General features: G+C 38.6%; 1 long non-coding RNA gene across 4 annotated transcripts in view; it reads right to left on the bottom strand.

Annotated features, from left to right (window-relative positions):
- LOC146671982 (uncharacterized) overlaps nucleotides 1-23696 on the bottom strand; it is a 56364-nt gene that overhangs the window by 13670 nt on the left and 18998 nt on the right. For 2 of the 4 annotated variants that reach the window (XR_014911522.1, XR_014911523.1), the window contains exons 2-3: nucleotides 12117-12176; nucleotides 11626-11827 (exon numbers count right to left, since the gene is read on the bottom strand). This is a non-coding gene — a long non-coding RNA (uncharacterized LOC146671982). Of the gene's footprint in view, nucleotides 1-8489; nucleotides 8633-11340; nucleotides 11530-11625; nucleotides 11828-12116; nucleotides 12177-23696 lie in introns of those variants that run through there. The other 2 variants (XR_014911521.1, XR_014911524.1) reach the window with 2 other exon arrangements.

Consider the following 23696-nt stretch of genomic DNA (forward strand, 5'->3'; position numbering starts at 1 on the left):
ATAAGAACAGAGAAGACCTTAAATTGTCTTAGAAATGAACTTTTAAAGCAAGATTGGAATATTGTATATGAACAAACAGAAGTTAATAAAGCTTACGAAGGATTTTTAAGAACATTTAACACATTACTTGATAAAAACTGCCCAGTAATTGAAATCAATAGGAAACACAACTATGCAGGAAGACCATGGATGACAAAAGGACTACAAAATGCCAGCAAAAAAAAAAATACCTTATATCGAGAATTCATAAAAAAGAGAACAATAGAAACTGAAATGAAGTATAAAACTTACAAAAATAAATTAACTAATATAATGAGATCCTGTAAAAGAGAGTATTACATTAAAAGGTTAGAACACAATAAAGATAACACAAGAGATATATGGAATGTATTAAACAGAATAATCAAAAATGAAACAAGGAATAATGATTACCCTGGATACTTTATAGAAGGGACAAGAAGTATTAATAACATGGAGGAGATAGTAAATGGCTTTAATGAATTCTTCGTAAACATAGGGCCAAAACTGGCAGAAGAAATAAAGGTTGATGGAATAGAAAGGGACACTGGTGAAAATATTGAAAGGAATAGTAGCTCAATGTTTTTAAGAGCAGTGGAAGAGAAAGAGATTTATGACATAGTTAGAGGACTTAAGAACAAAACCAGTACAGACTGGAATGATATTGATATGGTAACGGTAAAGACAGTTATTGATGGTATCGTAAAACCATTAAAATATATATTCAACTTGTCGTTTCAAAAAGGAGTTTTTCCACAAAAAATGAAAGTTGCTAAAGTTATTCCCATTTACAAAACCGGTGAAAGACATCATTTTACAAACTATAGACCAGTGTCAATACTCTCCCAGTTCTCTAAGATACTGGAAAAACTCTTCATAAAAAGATTTGACAGTTTTGTGGAAAAATATGAATTAATGACAGATAGTCAGTATGGGTTCAGAAACAACAGATCAACAGCTTTGGCACTGATAGATCTAATGGAAAAGATAACGGAATGTATGGATAATAAGAGGTATGCGCTCGGAGTTTTCTTAGATCTAAAGAAGGCGTTTGATACTGTTAATCATGAAATTCTATTAAAAAAAACTGGAAAAGTACGGGTTTAGGGGAGTGGTTTTGGAATGGTTAAAAAGCTATGTAGGGAATAGGCAACAATATGTACAAATAAATGAATATAAATCTAATTTGATGGATATAGCTTGTGGAGTACCTCAAGGTTCAGTACTGGGTCCAAAAATGTTTATTATGTACTTAAATGATATCTGCAGAGTATCGGAGATTTTAAAGTTTGTAATATTTGCAGATGACACAAATATACTGTGTGCAGGTGGGGAATTGCCACAGGTTTTGGAAATGATCACACAGGAATTAACGATATTAAAGAAGTGGTTTGATATAAATAAATTATCATTGAATCTCGATAAAACCAAATTTATGTTGTTTGGAAACCAAAAGAAAAACATCGAAGTAGAAATATGTGTTGACAATGTATATTTAGAAAGAGTAAATGAAATAAAATTTCTTGGGGTGATCATTGACCACAAGCTCTGTTGGAAGCCACACATTACTTATGTTCGGGGGAAATTGGCACGGGGCATTGCCGTCCTGGGAAAAGCAAAGCATATGTTGGATCAGAAAGCACTGCACATTTTATACTGTGCTTTACTACTGCCATATATGAGCTACTGTGTAGAGGTCTGGGGAAACACATACAAAAGTAACACACAAACAATAACTATAATACAGAAAAAGGCCATTAGATTAATAAATAATGTAGGGTACAGGGACCATACAAATGCACTCTTTGTCAAAATGCAAGCTATTAAATTCCAAGACTTGGTGAAGCTTAAAACAGCGCAAATAATGTATAAAGTCAGAAATAAACTGCTTCCCAAAGAAATCTGTAAATTGTTCATAGAAAGAGAAGGTGGGTATAACTTAAGAGGGAGATGGAATTTAAAAATACAAAGTGCTAGAACAACTTTAAGAACTATGTCAATCTCAATTTCAGGAGTTAAATTATGGAACAGTCTAACAGAAGAAATAAAAGACAGTCAAAACATAAAACAGTTTAAAGTAAAATATAAAAACCTAATTTTAAATAAGTATAAGAATGAAGAAAACGGGGTTAACCCAGGATGGTAATGTTGCTGGAAATGGTGTTGCGGTTCTTTTTTGGTTGTTTTTTTGTTTTTTTGTTTTGTTTTGGTTTGTTGTTTTTCCATAACTTGTGTATCTGCAAATATACACATTCTGTATTTTTCATATGAAAGAAACTATACTGTGGTGGGGCTTGCTAATTTCTTGTTTTTGATTTATGTATGTTATGTTTTGTTTTACTTCATATGTTTATATGTTTCATATGTTGTTTGTTTAATTTAAGACAAAAAAAAAAATTAAATGAATGAGAGGTAAAACTTGAGGGGGTAGGGACAAATAAGTAAATACTTCAGCCTACTCCTTTTCAAACAAATAATGGAATGATATTTTGTAATGATTGTGAAGGCACATATTTGAAATGTTTGAAATAAAAATGAACTGAACTGAACTGAACTAAGCTGTGCAAAATCTAATAAACATTCTCAAGTGATGTCATGCAAGTCAGTGTTGGCTACACTAAACACTATGCTGCAAACAAAAAAGAAAACACATGTATAGAGAAGGACAGAGTACTGGGGGTTGAAAATGCTGACGTCCACCAGTGCTACCCCTCAGCCTCCTTGTACATGCACCTGTGGAATAAATTTGAAAAATGCTGGGTGATTTTCAGGCCTTAACCTTGCGGTCCAAGATTTTTAGTAAACGCACCGATGGTATTAATTTTAAAATCCTACATCGCCTTTTTCTCAGGTTATCTTTGATGTCCATTTCACATCATATCTAAATCAGCAGTATCATGTGTTCTTATCGGTAGTCCCATTGCTTGGCTTGAAGCTGAATTAAAGTTTCTTGGCTCCTGCCCACGTCCTATTACCAACGATTATTTCACCTTCACCTGATGTTTGGTCACCACAGTGCTTCCAGTCTGTATGTAGGTTCAGTGACGCAGGCCAAAATACTAACTGGCAATCCACATTTCCATAGCAACCTCTAGTCACTATAGAAAAATGTGTATTCCCCAACCAATTGGCGAGTGTTTGGAGATTACACAGTCAGTGGAAGTGGAACTTTGAGGGACATGCAGTAGGTAATTGGTCCAGGCTTAAATGGACAGTGACTGTTTGAACATATAGATGCACTACTGACATGTGAACAACACCTCTGAGCAATAGTATAAAAAGCCTGATTTTGATGCAACAGAGTGAAACAGTATAAAAATCTTTGCTAGTTTTTGTGGTTTTTTACCTCTGGGTTTGCGATCTCAACTTTCAGTTTCAACTGTGAGTTGAGAAGCTATACCCACAGTATCTCACCCAAACACTCAGTAAAGCAATGACCTCGCTACTCCTCGACTTCGCTGTAATCCAGAGAATGCACATTCAGAGGAAACATGTCCAGTAGTCGAGAGATGAAGAGTGTGTGTGAGAGATAGTGAAAGACTCGACTGAGAAAGGAGAGAAGAAAGCGGGCCCTGTATCTCATGCCCTCCAGAGATCAATTGTCCAAACTTCTCGATGAGTGCTCTCCCTTGCCCCTGAAGCAGCCAAATCAATGCCTAGGCATGTGTGTTTGCGAGCCTGTGTGTATGTGCATGCTATTTAGGTGGAGAAAGGTAACGGAAAATGGAATCTGTTTAAATATGAGAAGTAGCAGTATGTATGTTAGGAAGTTCCTCAGATTCGATATTCTTAAATATCACTGAAAAGTCTCCCTACGGTGTTGTTGAATATAAACGTGTCTTAGCAATTGGGACAGCGCTTATTGCTTTGAGTGCTGAATTTCCCACTTTGCATTGCTTTTTAATATGTTACAAAAACACTTTCTTGTGCAATCCCCCTTTTTAGCATCACATCAACAGAGTTTTAACTGACGATGCTCTAGTTAAATAAAATGCTTCTATTTCCAGAACCAAACTCTTACGTTGGAAAAACGAATATCGTCAAGCAGTTGTGCAGAGCCTCAAAGAGCATTAACATTTAAACACATGCATTGCACTGTATTGTTATTGTGAGACGGAAGATTCATTGTCTGTATTGTCCCACTTAATCATTTCACCACACTCTTTAGTGATTCCAGTCTTATGAGTTAGTGCCAACGATGGGACTATTTATTTCTGCATGCTCCCAGTTTGAAAATAAGAAGGAATTACAAATTCCTCAAAAATAGATTTGCCTGCAAAAGAGAGTTTTATGGTCGGTTTATGGATCTGTAAGGGAATGTCATCATTTCGGTAACTATATTTGCAATTTTCTGTGTACTTTCATTTGCCATTGTTTTTACTAGTTGATTAATGCTGGTGGTAAACTTGGGGGGATGCATGTATTACATACACTTTTTTGTGATTTTTACAACTTTTCACTGAAGAAAGCTGGCGATAGAGCAGAGCCTCTCCTTTATTAAGGCCCCTCACACTGGGACTTAGTGGGAGATTTTGGCTTCACGCCTTCCTGCCACGGTTTCAGTAAATCGGCTTTCTGCGGGCATGACAGTCATTAGCCTTGCCCCTGGCAGTAATCCTCTAGTTTCTGTCTCTAATGAAAGTAGAAAGGGTTAGTAACATTCACTCCGTTACTGCTTCTACTGCTGGGCCCCACAGGGAACCTACAGACTGTCCAAAGCCAAAGCCAGATGCACCTCCTGCTCTACAGGTCAAAACAACACCTAAAAACACCACAAGCTTCAATCACACTTGACTTAAATTTTTAAGACAAGTTCGGCCCAAAAGTACCTATGAGCAGTGTTGGGCACTAACTTGATACTCTATGCGCTCTTGCTTACTTTTGTGTCATGGTCTGTGGGATCTGGAGTGTTGGGGTTTTGGTTATTAAGGGTTTTGAGTTTGTTTTCACTGTTATCCTTATGCTCTTAGTCTTTTTTCTTTTCTTTTGTTAACGCTAGGTTGGGTTTATGATTCATTGTTTAATTTCTTTTTCAGTGTATACATTTCAAGGTCTTAATTCCTGAAACATAAAGTCTTCGTTTCCTGTGTTTCTGTATTCAAGTAATGAGTCTCTGTTTTGGTTCAAGTATATTTTTATTAGTTAAAAGGAGTTTTTGTCATATTCTTATTGTCCCAGACTTGTTCAGTCTTTTTTGAGGCCTGCGTCATTCTCTTGAATTAGTTTTCTTTTCTTTTTTTTACTTTGAAGGTTAAGTTTTCTGTTGTGTCCTCTGAACATTTAGCTTCCTGTCTTTCATTCCCTGATTGCTTGGTTCTCTTATTATTATTTGCCAGAGTGTGTCATCTTCATATGTGCTTCAGGTTTGATATTGTTTAGCTTGTATTTTGGCCTTGCATTAACTAAATCCACAATTGCTTTTTTTATTACGTCTGTCTGCTTTTGGAAGCAATGCATTTGGATCCCAATTCTGCAACCTTAACACTTTTGAGTACAGGAAGTTGTTTTTTTGTCTGTTTTGTTTGTGCTTTTTTACACAGTATACTTCAACAAATACTTAATTATAATATATATCTACTTCTACTGTAACTGCCAACAGAGAAAAGGCACAAGTTGTTAAAAATGAAGAAAGAACCTAAAGTTAGATGAAATAGGTTCACAATTTTTTTTAACTACAATTTGAAGTCAGAGCACTGACCAAGGAAATTAATAAGAGACTATGATCATAGATACTGCTTTAATTTAAGCAACATATCCATCAGATAACATACCCAAGGCTCCATACTGACGGTGTTGATGTGAATTTTAATACATGACAGAACCCTTTTGGCAGTCTGCAGTGTCTACCAAAGTTCACCAGCTGTTCAGAAAACCTAAGGTGCACTTGGTGACAGAGTGCAAATTGCACACAAGAAGGACCAAGTGTTGGTCAGGGCTGTCATCAGCCAGGCCGTAACTTCTATCACCTGATAAAGCCAAGCACACACAGCTGGTCATGAGAACTTATTATTTTATTTTGTTCAATCAGGCTTTCAGTATGAGAAATGCCAACCTACATGAACAACATTATTAATTATTGCATCTCTAATCTGTTATTAATCAACCAATGTTTAGGAACACCCTGCTTTACGTTTAATATGATTTGCTCTTAAAACACACACAATTCTTTTTAAAATTTGCTGCACAATAAATTTCCCCTATTAAAAAATCCCCACCACTGAGTCCATCAGCCTAATCAGTTCTGGTCACTGGGAAGCATCACTCGGTGTCACTCTCATGTTCATGAACTCCTTTTTAGACAGCTTTTAATATGATGCATTGATGTATTTACACAAGCCTCTACACTTAATTTTAATGTGTTTTTATCCAAACTGTGAAGCACTTCCTGTATTTTAAAAGTGTTTTACCAATAAAATTACTATAACAAATCAAATAGGCTATGACATCATATTAACAGAGAACTGGTAGTAAGGGGCAAGAAGTGTACAGGTTGGATCTATGCATATGTGCTGCTGACATCAACTTCTGAAACTCTGACGCTGCAATTGAAGTAAAAAAAAAAAAAAAATTCAGGTTTTACATTTTTTAACTAATTTTGATGAATAAGAACAAATGTTTGACTTAGTTTTGGGAATTTGTGACAGGAGTGGGATAAAATGTGGTTCTATTTCCTATTGATTTTTTTTTTTTTTTACTTTTTGCTCATTGGATCACTCAGGTAATATTTTTCCTAAATCAGATATTAGATGTTAAGTTTGACTGAAGTTCCTGATCTGTATGTTTCTATCCACTGCAGCAAAATAACTGGCTGAAGCAAGTGCTTCGAATAAAGTTTTATTATAGTGTATCTTCCACTTCAGTAAGCCCTTTTGTACTTTGTCCTGTTGTACCTGTGAGCTAAGACAGCAAGTGTTCTTGGGGTGAATAGACAGTCGATGGCAGACCTACTGCATTGCACTTATTGTTGTGCTTTAGCAAGAAAAAAAAGGGCCTTTATCCCAAAAAAAAACAAAAAAAAAAAAAAAAAAACTATCGAACTCTCATATTTAAAGCCACATTTGCAGGGATTTTAATAGCATCCAGTCAGTGGAAACCATACCGATGTGCCCTCCATCTTCAGGTTTACTCTTCAAGGCATGATGCCACGCTGTTCTGCAGTAAGTCATGTCATCTGCCTGGCCAGCAGGAACCCATATTTAGAAAGTACAAGTTACTGTCATAGAATGAATGCATATTTACTTATTCCTGTCTGTTATAAAAAGACCCAAAAACTTGGTTTTAATGAAAGGGCGCCTTATTTTATGTGATCTTTGACCTGCCCTGCTGTTGAGCATAGGAATTTTGATATATTGAGTGTTGCCACTTTTAATATCATCAGCCACATCTGGCAATGTTTGGCTGACAGATGGCTGTGATATGTGACTCAGTCACACATCTCTCTTTCTGGGCTGTCCAGGAAGGAGACAGCATCAGGAAATGTGAGAGGGAGTGGCTGTGAACTTGTTTGACCTCTGCCAGACAATTTTCAGTCAAAAGCACATCATATGTAAGCTTCTCCAAAATCAGTCTTTGTCCTCTGGTGGCTCCAGTTAACAGCATATTCACAAATATCAGTTTTAAGTACATTATAATAGCTATTGTGATGCATCAGTAAGCGATACGCATAGGTTAACAGAGTTACCTATGGATTTACTCATACTGCGTATGTTTTTAGCCTTTTAGCCTTAACCACCGTATATGCTTTTATTTGCATATATATAAATAAACTGAACATATCTATGCAAATTGATATGGATTTTTAAAATTTGTTTTAATAAACAGAATTTGAAAAAAATTACATGGCAAAACAGGGTTAACATGGTAAGTGTCTCAAAAAGAATAAGATCAGTGAAGTAAAGGCAATAAATGTTTACTTTTAGATCTTTAATTTAATGTGGAAAAAGTGCAAACAAGGTCAAGTGAAAAGATTCTATGCTGACATTTCAAAGTGCAAAAGAATGAAATAGGTGAAAGGACCATTTGACTACCTGTCTGGTATTTGTGTTAATTAATAAAGGGCACGCTTTACAGTGATGCAGCCACATGTATTCCTACCTCCTAGACAGTCCCAGCAACCAGCATTGCCATCTGGGAAGCATCTTTCAATTATGTTTTCTTCTTGGTAAAGCAGCAGGATTGTCTGCCTGTGCTAACTTCAGGGCTAAAGCCAAAAGGTCCTTTGCTCTTCTCCCTCCACCAGGTCCTTAAACAACTTTTTGAGCCTGAAGCCAGTGTTTTAAAAAGACTTTAAGAAGTTTTGGGTGTATGTTCCAAATTAAGCATCTGCAGTTTACTTCCACACCAAAGAAGAGTGCCAAGGCATCGCAGTGCGCACAACTTCCAGCTCTATGGGTAATACCTCTCCTTCTTCCTCTTGAAAGCAGACTGTATTCAGTCTTCAAATAGAAGTCAGGATAGCCATAATCACTGACCTGACACAGGGAGCCATAACAAAGTTCGGATGACATCCTCCAGACTTTAACTGGCATTTGAGGGCCACTCATGGGCTCTAATTGCATCAGGATAACAAGAGGATGGGTTCTTCTTGTTTCTTTTCTGTGCTGTAACCCTTTGTCTGAAAAAAAGGATTAGCAGTAGCAGTGTTAGATTACTGCATATTACCTTCAACTAAAAGAAAAGATATTGCATATTTGGATGTATGTGAGCAACGATCAGCAAGCTTCTCTGAGGCATTGCAAAGGCATAGGTTTCTAGGATCAGGAATAATGTTCTTTCTTGGTGAAGAATCTTACACTGTCCAGGCCGATGCTGCGCACAGATTCCCTTTAATATCTGCCTCTAATAGCTACCTAATAGCTGCCTAGCATCTTTGTGCTGTTAGATCGCTTGACTTAAAGATATTAGCTCAGTTTCAAATCACAGCAGTCTCAGCCACAAGTGTAATAAGAACACACAAAGCCATTCTCCAGTAATATTAATAGCAAGCTCACCACAGTTAATAACATCTTTTCGACAGTAATTTTGTACAGTAATGTATATCAAAATTGATTTTTCCCCCACTCTAGAATACTAAAATACACACAGACACTGAGGAAATGATCAAACTAACATGCACTAACTAGTCACAATGTAATCAGAGTTGTTGTTGTACACTTCTAAAATTGCAATGACACAATAAATGCATGTCATTGTTTCATTGCTAATTTAATGTGTGATTAAACAAAGCCTTCAGCTGCCAAGATGCTTGTCCCATACTTTTTATTCTGCATTGGGAGTTTAAAGACAAAAAGACAATGACTGATACCCATGTGCATTTCCCATTTCCATGCAAGAGTCTTTAGTCCATTTATTTCATTTTTTTGTTCACTGAATTGTTTCTTTGCTTCTTTGTTGTTCTTGGTGTATTTGTTTGCGCTTTGTTTGTTCATCCATTTGTTCTCTGTTTGTCTTATTGTTAATTCATTCATCTGTTTATCTGTTACACATCCTGAGACAACACTGATCAGACTTTAATGAAACTTGAAGAAATGACTGATACATTCAGGCTTTGTGTCTTGGTGGTAGCACACTAACCGCCCCTAATCTCGGCCGGCCTGATTTTACGAGTGGAAATAAGCATAGATTTTTGTTATTTATTGGCCCACTGGGACAGTGTATCATTTGAGAATGGGATGTCTACTGTCGAAATGTTTGTTTGCCATTGCATTTAACTGTCTCCCCTTCCTGATCTATGTTACCAAATTGATTCTTTCTTCTGGTCCTTCATAGTTTTTCTTTCCTCAGCGTTATATCTGAATGGGATGTTAAGAGCGGGGTAATACTTTCTTTTTTCCCTCTGCACTGTCATGTGATTCTCTATCTTTCCCTTTCCCTTCTCCTTTTTATGCTTGATCTCTTTTTATTTTCCTACACAGGCACTGTGAGAGTTAGTTCTTTGAGGTTTATAAGGAGGTCTTTGTTGTACCTGCTGAATACCACAAACTTGACATTACTGAACATTTTGTTGGCAAGAACAGGACATACAGAGCTCCAGGCAACACCACATGTGAACACAGGCGCGCATTCACTGAAATTAGGGAGAAAAGAGCTCCAGAGAGGTGACCGAGGTAAGGACAAAATGTGGCTCTACCAAGTGTTACACATAAAAGTGGGATTCTTGGATAAAAGAACAAACATATCACAGGGGCCACAAGAGCTCACCTCTCACCCTGTGTCCTCCTGACAGCCCAACTCCAACCCACTGCTGACTACTCATAATCAATCATAGGCCCACTATAAATCAATCAATTAAAAACCCACACAAAGCCACAGTAGTGTAATCAATCAATCCAGCCTCTGTGGACGGTTGTTATTGAGAGCCAAGCATTAGATCTATAGTCGCCGGTCTCAAGATGCTGCTGGCCTTAGTGACATTGGCTGAATGTGCATGGAAAGAAATAAAAGTAGGAGTAGAGAGGTGAGACAAAGAGCTTGGGTGTGATCCACTATAGGGTAGAGAAGAGGCTCCCAACACTCCCATGATACATCGCCAGAGCCTGAATATTCATGCCTATGAATCGGGTACCATGGAGGCGCTCAGTTATTCATTATGCTTCTGCAAAAAGAAACACGCCATCATCCCCCTGCGATGGAATATTAATAGTTCCCATTAATAAAATATCCCACTCCCCATCTTAAGTCTTGTCTTCAACTTTCTTGGCCATTGCACATATAAAGGCTTGGGACTTTTGGGATGTGACCATGAAAGTCAGCCAGAGAAGTGTTATTTAGCATATTAGCAAACTTAAAATAATTTAAACGCTACATACTGACCATCTGGCCTAAAATGAGAGAAAGTGTCTTGTTCTCGTTCCACATTTGGACGAACCCTTATATATGAAAATAGAAAGAAAGAGTGTGGGAGGGGATGGCAAGAACAGCTCTATAGCTGTATACTCAAAGGGGATGAATGTTTAATTTAGACCAGCCTGAAAGTATGCTGACATTTCGCCATTGTTAGGAGAGATGAATACATGGGACACTGTCTGCAGGAGAAATGGAAATGTGCATCAAGGTTGTTAAAAATTCAACTGCCCTCCCCACCCAGACATGCAGATCTAGGCTCAGAATACAGTAGGTAACCCGCAATGTTTGCCACTGTAATTCTCCCCTGATTTAGTCTGTGGATGCTATTGTACTCTTCATCTAACTCCACTTGAGTAACACAAACCATGCTTATACAACTCGAATCCCCAGTGCTTTCTTTTACTTGTGAATTGAGCAGAAACGCGTCCATCCTCTAATTTCTTGGACCAACTATTGACATTAACTCACCAATAAATTTCCCTGAGCCATGAGACCCCTGTAGTAATAAGGTGGAGAAAGTAGGACTCAGCGCCACCACAAGGACTCATGAGGAGTACTTATTAGAAGTCAGTGGGAATAAACAAATAAATGCAGGTGTAGCACAGCAGGCTGGGATTGTTAGCTCTCTGACAACACCGACGAGGCGGGGAGGCGTGAGTGGTCAGCCTGTGGCAAAGCAGTGACACAGAGAAAGAGAGTGTGAGAAAAGAGAAGAAGAGAGAAAGAGTGAGAGAAAAAAAAGCTAGAGAGAAGGTCAAGTACCTGCCACTTCTGTCAGACACTTCTTATAACAGCTGAGCTGTCCAGCAGGGTGGCTGGCTGCTTTTGGGGCCTTTCATCTCACAGAGGTGATGGGTGATGAGAGTTTCTCTTCCTCACATTTAAAGTCTGCCACAATACATCCCAGAGACTTGGTAACTTCAGGTCACTGCTGGGTTCCATGGACTTCTGGGAAAACGTCCGTCTAGTGCGGCAAAATGACAAAAGGCTCAGCACATACACACAGAATCTCACATTGGAGTTTCAGTATAAAAAATGTATGTTGTGTCGTACTGGTTTTTGCACTGGAGAGAATACAGATAAGGGAGCAGCCAAAAGCAGCTTCTTCTCTGGGGGCATTTAGCTGTTGTTTATGCTATGTCTCTGTTGCAGAGACATTGTAAGTGATTTTAAAAATCTGCTGTGTGTGTGTGTGTATACATGTAACTATGCCTTTGTGCAAGCAGAACTATCACTAGGCTTACAGGCCTTACCTGTAGGCAGGAGGAGCCGCTTGAACGATGGTGTGACCAGTTCAGCGCAGAATCACAGCCCTGGATCGGAGACAGAGACGAGGCAGAGACTGAGGTTTCAGAGTTGAAAGGATTGTCTGGCCCTCAGAAAAACATTCAGACAAAGACACCAGAAAAGAATGAACTCCTGCCTGACCACTGGAGCTGCAGACCAGCAGACTATGACTGACTGACAGACTGAGCCGAAGATGGCGATGCGGTCACTGCGCCACACCAAGCCAACTGGCTCACTGAAACAGGATCTGTTTTTCCGACCCCACGGGGAAACAGTGAAGAGCTCCCTGCCATCCCTCTATCTATAGCTCTCTCAGGCCTAGCGCAAAGAGGAATTAGAACTGGAGTTTTGTTTTGGTGGCCTGTGTTTTTGTCACATGTCAGCCAACTGAGTTTTAGGGAGAGTTTTTCTCAGAGGTAGTTCCAGATAGTCTCCTCTTTAACCCCCCTTTCTCCACGTTTCCCCCATCCCCAAAACAGAGTGTCAAAGGACATATGGTTTAGCTAGAAGCACCTGGCAGCCCCATCAAACTGGCAGGAAGATTGAAATTGTAGCAATGGGAGCTGGAAGCAAGAAGAAAGCCTACACATATCTCAAAAGAATGGTCTTCATTACATACATGGAATTCATTACAGTCACTGAGAACATAAGAATGGGAGTGTGATGATGGGATACTGGTGGGAACCAGCTGGGGAAAAAAGGCACATTTGAGTATGGAGAAATTGCAGGACACAGGAAGTAGAAGCTACCTGTTGATGACTTGTTAATTATTTAGACTAATTTTTTAAAAGAAAGTTGCTAACCAAATTTTCCATTTTCACCAGATAAAGTGTTGCAGGACACAGATGTTTAAAATTTTGAAATGCCATGGGCCACATCAAGGACTGCTGTGCCATGTCATTGGACAGTTTCCATGTTGCCATGGTAATATTTTCCACTTGCTTAACAACTCGACAAAAACATAAATAAAAATGCTTAGGGAAGGCTACACGGAAGAAAATACTGTCACTCTGTCATCACACCTCTTGTTTTATCTCCCTATATTCTGCCACAAACACATGAATACACTGCTTTCGTCTGTGTTATATACTGTAGCTGTGTAGCTCCACACATTAAAGTTGCTGTGGTGCAATTAGATTATTTTTTCTTCTGCAGCAGCTCTGTTTGTCTGTGTAACTAAAACACCTGTCTAGCTTTGACAGATCAATACACAATAAGACTTTCGGCATATTTGCTTCATTTATTTTGGTCAATCCCAGTACTCTAAATAGTGAGTAATGGCAATACAGAAAATCAGTGTGCATTTACTAAGTTCAAAGAACATGGCACAGAGTGGCACCCGGAAACTTTTATTTTTTCCTGCAGTGGTTAAAATGAAGAAAATTGATTATCAATATGCATAAGTGTGTATTCTGTACAGCCTCTTCTGCCATGCATCATCAGTGTCATACCCTGCTGTTTAAAATAGATTACTGTGTATACTTGTCTTAAATGATGGATTGTCATGAACTGGATCCATAGTCTCACCAACTATTTTGCAGATGAGAGTGACAGAAGGAGTAGATAAACACAGTAAAACTGACAGAGGAGGCAGTTTGCAAGAGAGCGTTTCTCTGTTTTCACAAGCATCGCAGGGTAGATTACATTGAGGAAACCACGGATGGTGGAAAAAGATGTTGCTCTGCTTCTTCCAGTCTTTGTTCTATTCTTGCAGGATGATAAATGCTGCTTTTCACATGGGATTTCACTGCAAGCTTGTTGTTACAAACACTGACTAGATATAGAAGTAACGACTGGTAAAGGGAGAAAAGAAGGGGTGTTGCTTACTTTTTAGTGGAAGTCAGAAGCACAAATTGTTAAACTGTCATTCTGAGATTCCAAACGGTAGCAATAAAAATGCAGACTATAGGTTTATGCATTTTACATAGTGTGTTTTTTACACTTGTGGTGCTTTTATTGTACCTTCTTTTACTGCACTTTCATACTGAATGCTGTATTTTTATTGTGCACAAAATCTTTGATGACATTTTAAGGAATGTCTACACTGGGAGGGTCGCTATTTTGAAAACTGCTATATAACTCTCAAGTCCTTAAATCAGCTGAAATTAATATTTTCAAGTGTGTTAACACGGCAACAAAAAGGAACAATATCAGCAATAATCTTTCACAAGAACTTATCAATCTATTACTATTAACAGCCAACCGCTCCACTGTTAAATATTTCATTCTGCTGCTACTAGTATAGTGCATTGTTGTATCATATATACACATATTTAGCATATATATGTATATGTACATACATTCATAATATTATTACTCTCGGGTATGCGGCATCTATATATTTATTCCTGCCCTGTCTCCTTTGCTGCTGTAACATTGTGAGTTTCCCATCTCTGGGACTAATAAAGGCTATCTTATCTTATCTTATCTTAGCTGGGAGGGGTAATCAGGCCATTTCCAAATCATTTGTTGGCCATTATTCTACAATGGCAAAGATTATTCACAAGCGGAAAACAGAGCCAGTCTTCCAGTCAAAATAACACTGTCCAATGTTCAGAGAAACTGCAATAAAATAACCCTCAGAGCTCCAAGTCAGACTCTACAAGCCCTGCGTTAACATGCTGAATGATAAAGTTCATGACAATGCATTTAGAAAAAACGTCTGAACAAATATAGCTCGTATAGAATGGTTCCTGACATAGATTTGCAAAGTTGCATCAGAAAAAAAAAAAAAAAAGAGTTCTGGAAGAAATTAAATGGTAAATGGCCTGTATTTGTATAGCGCTTTACTAGTCCCTAAGGACCCCAAAGTGCTTCACACAACCTGTCATCCACCCACACACACTGGTGATGGCAAGCTACATTGTAGCCACAGCCACCCTGGGGCGCACTGACAGAGGCGAGGCTGCCGGACACTGGCGCCACCGGGTCCTCTGACCACCACCAGTAGGCAACGGGTGAAGTGTCTTGCCCAAGGACACAACGACAGAGACTGTCTGAGCCGGGACTCGAACGGCAACCTTCCGATTACAAGGCGAACTCCCAACTCTTGAGCCACGATTGCCCCGAGATAAGGCGAAAGTGGAAATGCCGTGCCATAATGTACAGCGCCATGGTTGGGGAAAAAAAACAAAGAAAGAAGATCAGCACAAACACTTCATACCAAATCTCTCAAGCAGATGGTGAAGGGGTAATGATTTGGGTTTGTTCTGCAGCCATTGGATCTGGACACCTTGGACTCGCTGAGTTGACCATGAACTCCTTTGTATAAGTATTTCACAGCAATATGAGGTCATGTGTCTGAAACTATCTTAAACTTGGCAAAAACCCAGGTGATGAAACAGGACAAAGATCACAGGCACAGCAGGAAGTCTACAGCAGAATGGCTGAAAAAGAAAAGAATCAAGGTGCTACAATGACTGAGCCAAAGTCCAGACCTCCACATGATTGAAATGCTGTTATGGCACCTCAAGAGAAGTGTGCATAAATGAATGTGTGCATGCCTCACTGAACTGAAGCTATGACGTGAAGAAGAGTGGGCCAAAATAATGTGAGACATTAGACACACAGACACAAAACAAGTACTTAAAGCTACTTCTGTGAAAGGTGGCTCTACAAACTACTGAATCGTGGGATGCACTTAGTAATGACTAGTTATTCTATTATGTCCATAAATGTGAAACCTTAGAATTGACAGAGAGTCTCTTTTCTTTTTACCATGACAGGACATCTTACATACCAAATCAGATTGCTTCTCTTTCTCCCAGATTATGTTTTCACTCTGATCCATGTTCTACTCCCTTTTTATTAGGAAAAGAAAACAAAGAGCACTCTCATCAGGTTTTACATGCACTAAGGTTGGTGAAGGCTCACTTCACCCCACAAACAGTAAACTTAATAGGAAAACCGTCATACAGAATTGTGGCTATCGCCACTCACAGATTGCCTCTGACTCTTTGTTGCTTCCAAGTCCTCAGGGTCACTATGTCCCTGGGCTATGTTTGTGACTGTATTTCTAAACAGAGTGACAAAGGCTGTGAAAGTCTTGAGACCGAAACTTTTAAAAAGGAAAACCCTTGTTGCAGAGTTCTGTTCTTCTCCATCCCTCATTCCGTTTCCACAAAACGCTTCACTTGTCACCACAGACTCCCAAGCTCCTTTAATAAACGCTCCAAACGAAAATGTCTGGCTTTGAGTGGCAGAGTGTGACTGTTTAAAACCACTGGGAATCTAGTGTAATCCTATGGAAGACACAGACATAACCTGACTTTAAAGTTGTCTTGTCGCTCCACATCCAAGTGAAGAACCTGGAGAGGAGAGGCTAAGGATTGTAAAGAGAGGCTCTAGTGTGAGAAATCAAGTGTTCATGTTGACTTTCCAGGGAAATCAGTCTGCATTTGATACATGTTGAGTGGAGAGGCCCATATGTTTTGGTAAGACCTTACATCTGACATTAATCTTAAAATAGAGAGAGATGTGGGTTACTTCCACTGAGGGGGTCCCATGGATGAAACTTTAAGGACTGTCAGTCAGCAGTTGCAGCCTGCATCAAGTGAACAGGTTGCTTAGGAACCGATCAAGAAGAGAGCACTATTGTAATGTGTTTGTCACCAGAGCACTAAAAGTAAGTAAGCAATACAGTTTGTTTGTTTTTTAATAAAAAAGCATGACAGAGACACACGAGGTCAAGGATTGAGATTGGTCAAAGGGTTTAATTGAACTGTAGCTCACTGTGTGGTAAAATACATCCACTTAGGTTGTTGTTCATGCTAACGGGAGGAAAACAACTTTCCCAAACTTTCCTTTTTCTCTTTGTTGTTTTTTTCCCCTCTTTTCTTTGTCTTTTTAGCAGACAGCTGTCTGAGACAAGATACTTCTTCCACTGGAGACCTCACTCTTTTCACTCACACACTCGCTGGCTCCTGGTTGCCATGGAAAATCCCAGAAATGGAGCAGATAACAGTTCAATGAGGGAGCAGAGACTGGAAGGTCTGGAGGGAGGCAGCAAGTTTCTAGGGCCCGTCCTGTCAAGGCATCAAGCTCTTTTGATGTGTGAAAATGGAAGAGAAGACAGAGTGAGAGGAAAATGTATAAAAACATAAAATGAGAGAAGAATAAATGGGTTGGGGACTAATCTGTTGACTGAAGTCAAAGTTGTGTGTTGAAATGTAAGAGCAATTCAAAAGGAACTAATAAAAGAATGAAGATCTATTTGTCTTGGTAATTGTTAGAACCAAGTGTAATTTTGAATGAGTAAAAAAGAGAGAGAGAGAAATCCTGTTAAAACAAGACCAAGACAGTCGCTACCTTGCAGCCAGAGAAATGACTCACTGGAATACAGAAGAAATCAGCATGATATCCTGTCTACCATGTAAGAATTAACTGTCTATTACTGATTTATTAATAATATCATAAGTACGGTGTTGGTGATTAATTTCTGCAAAGAGTCAGTCAGAAAAGGTTGAAATGAGGCTGGCTGGCACCAAAAGCCTATCTATCAAACCAACAAATCAAAATGCAATCATAAAAACCAGAAAAGGGCCAAATGTTCTGAAAGAATTTGAGTAGGCTGAAAGATGGTGTCTCTATAAATTTCCGGGGCCAGAGTATCTTTAAAATCCAACATCAACGATAGCTGTGCACAGGCTTGGGAACTCCTACTGAGAGTTAAAGTTATAAAACCATCAGGGAAAAATAATAACAGATTGAGAATTAATCCACTACCTTCTGCAAAGATGAACTTGCTGATTAGGAAGGTTACTCATATCCCAGGAAGTAGAAAATAGGCAATACAAAATGTGCATACAAACACATGAATTCTTAAAATGCTGTACTTCCGTGACACATCAGTAGGGACTTGCTGGTGACAGCCCCACCTCACTTTTTACAAAGGGTTTTGAAGTACCACTGTCAGGAGAGGCCCCTTGGAGGTTCTTGAGTGAAACACCTGTCTGAAATCAAATTCACTTTTATTTCCCTGCCTCCCTGAGACTGTAGAGCAAGGATATAGGACAAACGCACTGCACGACTGCATGCCCAATGAAAGTGGAAACCATATTCCATGAGAGTAACAACTTTTTTTTTTTTTTTTTACATTTTCATTTGAATCACCGACACAAAGTGGCCATTGCTCAAGGATCTAACAATGATTAGCTTCACATAAATAACAAATGTGTTTAGTTCGCTGATGTGTTTTTCTCCCCCTTTTGTAATGCAGCTTTCCGTGGGCTTTTCAGTTTCTGTGGTTACCGCGGGTAATATCACCTATTGAGTTCTTGTACTGATGACTTCTATGTGTTTTAACAGAAAAAAAAATTGCAGCTGCTGGGCCTGGTTATTCAAAATTCATCACTTCCTGTGCCCAGCAGTTACTTAGAGTATTTTCACACCTGTGCCGGTTAGTCCATTTAAATCAAACTCTGGTTCGTATTCCCCCTTGAGGCTGCTTGTTTGTGCAGATGTGAACACGGTAATCGCACTCAGGTGCGGAACAAACCAATCATGCCAATACCCTTTGGAGAATGTGGGCTTAGTCTGGTTTCAATGCCTTCCTGTAGCCTTTGCAGTCTGTGATGCAGCAGAGTACACAAACTGTAGCAATTAGCCGTTGCTGATAGTAAATTTTCCATGTTATCCATTTACCCGGAGCGTTGCTCCTACAGCAGACACATGTATCCAATAAGCAGGCTAAATGTCCTCAATGTGGTTTGCAGTGGTGCATTTTGTTCCGCTTGGATTTTGTTTGGAGTTTTCTCAGTGTGAAAAGAAACCAAACAACAGGGACAAGCTGCACTTTTTCAAACTCATCAACTGATTCTGACCATCTAAATAAGTTTTTAAACTTTATTTGTGAAACCCCACTTAGATCTGACAGCAAATCTTCCATGAACTGAAAGACTTATGATATTGGCCAGCAGAAAGTAGTAAACTCAAAATGTAACAAAACTGGTACTGGTCTGTGGATGTCAGTGCAAGTCTGTTGGTGAGTCAATCCACTCCTATCATATGAATAGAAATATCTGATTGTCTGACTACTCCTTCAACACTACCAGCACATAAAAAATTTAACTGATATCAACACAGATAAAGTGGCAAAAAAGTGTGTAAACTCATGGTTTATACATGGCCCTCTGATACTGTGCAATTTTATTTGTAGGTGGAGCTCCATGAAATTTGGACTATTTGCAGTAATAATATCCCATCACTTCAGAAATTCTCATCTAAATATGTAATACCTAAAACAAAAAAAATCATCAGCCTCCACTACTTTGTAATTAGGAACAGGTCTGTAGTAAATATACATACATACTTTTAGTTTATTTGTAAGCATGTTAGCATGTTTATTTCTTTAAAGAGACATGGGACTTTAGTGTAGCCTCACAAGAGTTTGCCTATTCACTCTAAGCCTTTTAAGATATAACCCAGTTCTATATGTCAGCTAAAGGTTTCACAGTTAAGAGTTTCAGAAGAACACAATGAAATACTGAAGAAATTGTCAGAGGTATACTGTCTGCAAGTTTGAAGCCCAACTTTTGCTAATGATTAAGATGAGAAGCGGTCAAAGAGGACAGGTAGGTGGACAAAGACTGATGATGAATGACATAATAAGATTGAGTGTATTCATAGAACTGAAAGATTAATTCTTCTAAGCGAGCATGGACAGCAGAGTGGCTCCTTCTCTGACAATAAAGATCCTTCATGTCTGGCCATATTCAGCCTCTGGTATGGTACTAGATTACCAGATGCCATGACTGACCTCATCATTCCATCTCTGTGGTTACAGTACTCCTTTCCCACTACCAGTCCATCTACCTGTCTATATACATAAGCCCTAAATGCAGCTATCTGCTAGACTTGCTTTGCCAGCTCAGTATGAGGAGGAATCAGAGACTGTTATAAAGAAAGGTGCTGTGTGATCAGACAGGTTTGTCACAAACACTTAAACTTCAAAACCAAATTTTTTCATGCACCCTCAAAGATCCGGTCAGCTGTATTCTACCATGAGGGGAGGGGGGGGGGGGGGGGGGGGGAATGTAGATATAAATAACATCTCAAAAAAAGAGGAAAAAAAACTATCAAATCTCAATTTTTTTTTTTTTTTGCTCTCGTCGTCTTCTTACTATTTAAAACAAGTGTGAGGTCTTCAAGTGGTAACAGCAAGCTCTGGGGTAAAGAAATAGATGGAAAGAGAAAGTCTGTTCTCTTTCATTGCTTTTCATTGAACTACCAGGCACAGATCAAAGAAAAATGTTGTCATGGGACCAACTAGGCATGCATGTCCAGCAGGCTTGGTGCTTCATGTGAGAAGATGATTGAGTACACAATGATGGCCTCTGAGGATTAGCCATGCTCTGAGGGTATAAACACCAACACTGAAACCAAATCCCAAAAGTGCTAGGCCACACTTTTGCCTTTTGGCCACTATGCCCCCAAATTTGGACCATTAGAGGCCATAATAAAAATCTCTCTACTTTAGGTATGAATGTTGAAACCGCATCCTAACCTTTCTGAAAACATTTTGTAATTATCAAAGCAAGAAACAATGCTTAAAGATACAACTCTGATACTGGCAAAAGTTGGGATGCTGGAATCCCACAAGGGCTGAAAAAGTAAGTAGAGCTACAAAGAAACAGCTGGAGGAACATTTTCCAATTAATATGACAATCGGCAACAGGTCTCAAAGAGGCCGTTGCTCTAAAGTAATGACAAGTTGGGATTCATGAGCAGTGTTGGTTAAGTTACTTAAAAATAGTAATTAGTTACTGATTGCTTCTCCAAGAAAGTAATCCCATTAGTTTACTGATTACATATTTTAAAAAGTAATTAGTTACTTATTACTTAGTTACTTTTTAATGATGCACAACCTGAATACATAATAAAACAATAGACCTTTCAGCCCAATTCTATTTTTTCTGCATAATCCATCATATAAAGTTGAATTAAATGAAAAAGTCTCTTTTTAAAACTTGTTTTATTAGTTTTAATATTTTATTGTTATTACACGCAACATTCTCTGACTTTGTTTAACGTTTAAACTTATTTTCTGCATATTCCAGTATATAAAATATGTTTTGTGTTTACACTCACTGTTTCCAATAGATGCAGGTAAAACAAAGCAAAAAATAAATAAAATCAAAGATTCAGCGGCACTAAATCCTGTCGCTCTTAAATCTGTTTTAATCTGTTTAGCAGGAGTGGGGGCAGTGGAGGTTTGCCCGGTACTGCAGAGTAATGTCAGTGGGGAGATCCAGGAGTTTCTCTGTGAATTTCACATTCAGATTTGAAGTGAAATTTTTCGCTGTAGAAAGAAGTTTTCTTCCTATCCCGAGTGTACTGCGGACACTAATGTTTTTGTCACCTTTTACGGAATCAAACCCAAAGTAATGTCAGTACTTCCAAGCTTTAAACGCTGCACGGTCGTACTCTCTCCCGCCCTCCACATTATCCATTGTTGATCTACACACATCTGGTGCTGCCACGGACGTCGCACGCTCGTACGTCATTGTCAAGAGACACTCTCACAAACAAAATCATGGTTTAGTAACGCAGCACGCTTACAGGAAAGTAACAGTAATCCAAAACTTTTTTGCAATAGTAATCCCTTACTTTACTCGTTACTTGAAAATAGTAATCGGATTAACGCGTTACTCCCCATCTCTGTTCACTGTCTGCAAAAACGACAACAGCTAATGTCAGAATTGTGTTCTTTAAAGTAAAATTGTGAAGACCTTGAAAATCTCAGCATCTATAGCAAAGCTCATTTAAAACAAACTGTGCAAATGAAAAAAATGCTTTATGGTTAGATGAATTCGTACTTGAAATTCTTTTTGGAAAATATGGACCCTTTCCAAGAGGAGAGAGACTAGCAAGTCCGTCTCTCTGATTGTAAGGGGGGTACATTAGTGACTGGCAGCTTTCATATATTGAAAGTAAGGTATATACAGGAGCTCTAGAACAGATGTTCCCATACAGATATTGCCTTTTTCAGGGAAGGACTTGCTTATTTCAGCAGCATAATGCCAAACCACATACTGCTTCTGTTACAACATGTAATAGATGTCTCTATAGCAAAAGAGTCTGGGTGCTGAACTGGCTTGCCTGATATGAAGACCTTTCATTAACTAAAAACATTTGGTGGATCTTGAAATGAAAAGCAGGACCCAGGACTGTTGAGCAGCTAGAATCATATATCAGATAAGAATTGGGTAACATTCCTCTTCTAAAAGTCCAGCAGCCGGTCTCCTCATTTCCCACATATTTGTTGTTAGAATAAAAGGGTGGATGCTATACTATGGTAAACATGTTGCCACAATTTCAAACTAAGCTAATATTTTTCATATTATGGTTTAAAACCGTTATAAACATTTAACATTTAAAAGTTTTTCTACTGTGAATAAAATATGAGTTTGAGTTTTCTCAAATCCATTCTTATTTATATTTTACATAGCATCCCAATTTTTTTCAGAATTGGGGTTATACATGCAAGCACATGGCTGCTCTGCCTCTCCAAACAATCTTGGACTGTAGTCAAATCAATGTGAAAACCGGTGTTCTCTCTAGTGTAGCACAATCAATTAAAATCAAATGCCTCTGAATTTGTTCTGGCATTTAATAGTTAAATATTTAATGAAAATATATAGGGTTGCAAATTATCCAGAGAAATTTTTGGCATTGTGTTTGATTTGATTGACAAATATCCCTCACAGCATCCCCACATTTGTTTTGGAAATGGAATTAAACATGTACAGCATTTAAAGTTGGTGTCAAGGCTCTGGCTCTCACTGCCCACAAGACAATACAAAGCTCAGAACAGCAGGGAGTACGGAGTGATGATACCAATATCACCCTAAGGATATATTCAGGCAACAGCTTTATGAACAGTGGCAGGGGAAATAGCAGAAAGTGACAGGACAGGAAAAGAGTGAGCAAAGCACTTGATGGCTGAAGTACACATCATCAGTAAAAGGGTGTGCTGGAGATGCCACAGGAGCTTATAGGTTTACAGCACAACCTCTACATACCTATGGAAGTAAGCAGAAGTAAACAAATCAATAATACTTTTTTTTTTTAAAGACAGAACAAATCAATTCTATTTATGACCATTTCTGTGATCTTATATTGCTGTTGAAATTAAAATTGCTACATTTGTAGTGCTACCTTGCAAAGATCCTTTATTACTATCTTCTTAATAAGAAACTAAAAACCGTGTGACTTCTGCATATAAAAAAAGAAAGACAGCAGACATTTTACCTCAGCCACCTCCTTCTGTAAACTCAACTGGCATCAGCCAATGGGAAATCAATGCACTGACTGCTGCTGTGAGTGTCAATGAAATGTTTGGTGGTGCAATCCAAAAAACGCACCCATGTGGCTTTAGACTCTGACAAACAGAAGCAAATGAGGACAAACACAACACACACACACACACACACACACACACACACACACACACACACACACACACACAAGGACAATTAAATACGAAGCAAATCAAAAGGGTGTCTTTTAGAAAGACTGCTTCATTGCCAAGAAATCTAAGACCCATG

Source organism: Rhamphochromis longiceps, linkage group LG4 (genome assembly GCF_057381845.1).
Source record: "Rhamphochromis longiceps isolate RC_006_pf linkage group LG4, R_longiceps_female_GT1.1, whole genome shotgun sequence".
Lineage (NCBI taxonomy): Eukaryota > Metazoa > Chordata > Actinopteri > Cichliformes > Cichlidae > Rhamphochromis > Rhamphochromis longiceps.